The sequence below is a fragment of the Hippocampus comes genome, unplaced genomic scaffold, assembly GCF_001891065.2.
Source record: "Hippocampus comes isolate QL1 unplaced genomic scaffold, H_comes_QL1_v1.1 C16762018, whole genome shotgun sequence".
In the NCBI taxonomy this organism is placed as follows: Eukaryota; Metazoa; Chordata; class Actinopteri; order Syngnathiformes; family Syngnathidae; genus Hippocampus; species Hippocampus comes.
In genome coordinates, this window is record NW_017838390.1 from 1 (window position 1) to 813 (window position 813).

The 813-nt window shown below is 45.0% G+C and overlaps 1 long non-coding RNA gene across 1 annotated transcript; it reads left to right on the top strand.

Annotated features, from left to right (window-relative positions):
- Positions 1-8: 8 nt before the first annotated feature.
- LOC109509082 (uncharacterized) lies at positions 9-805 on the top strand. The gene is made up of 3 exons (XR_002166860.1): positions 9-286; positions 407-444; positions 576-805. It is a non-coding gene; the product is annotated as an uncharacterized LOC109509082 (long non-coding RNA).
- Positions 806-813: the final 8 nt, after the last annotated feature.

Consider the following 813-nt stretch of genomic DNA (forward strand, 5'->3'; position numbering starts at 1 on the left):
GAACCCTTTTACAGTGGAATAAAATGCATAAATTAGCGAACTGAACCACTTGTTGGAAATCGAGCTTCAGTGGCCATTTTTCTGCACGGTTGTTGTCATTTTGCTAGATCTTTGTGTAAAGTTGTAATTCACCTCTGCCCTCTCCGCCACAGACATCGGTGCTGTGTAAGTCTGCTGTGCACGCCGGCGCAACGTCCGACCAGCTCGGAGGTCGCGTGAGCATGAGCCGTGAGAGGAGCCTGACGCTTTACGAGTCCACCTTTTCCAACGGGATCCTTTCTAAAACGTTTGTAAAATGCAGGGGTTAATCTGCTTTCAATTGTGTAAAAAAACAAAAACCCCACAATCTTTATCACTTTCTCCTTCAAATGCTTTCTTTTGAATGCTGACTTTTCTCTTTGGACAGGGGCTCATTATCTGAAAAGAAACTGGTGTTCACTCAAGGTACAGCTTGATAGCCTCAAGTCACATTTTCATTCTGAAGTGTGTTTACAGCAGTTTTGAAATGTTATTTTGTGGCGGTTTACAAAACATCAGCATCGTGTCAACTACAAGCACCTCTGATTACTCAACAGAATGTAATAACATCCTGACGGCGACTGGTTTAAACGCCTCATCTTTTGGTGACAAAGAGGACAAACTGTCCTGGTCCGCCAAGAATGTACATTCTGGACACGAGGGGCTCGTCTGGACCGCAGGCTGGAACGATCCGTCGCCTTGGGTGGAGCTTGGACTCGCTGATAAAAGCTCTATCACAGGTAGGATTGAACGGGAGTTTTCGGAAGAAAATTAGCCCTCTTGAAAACCTTTTTA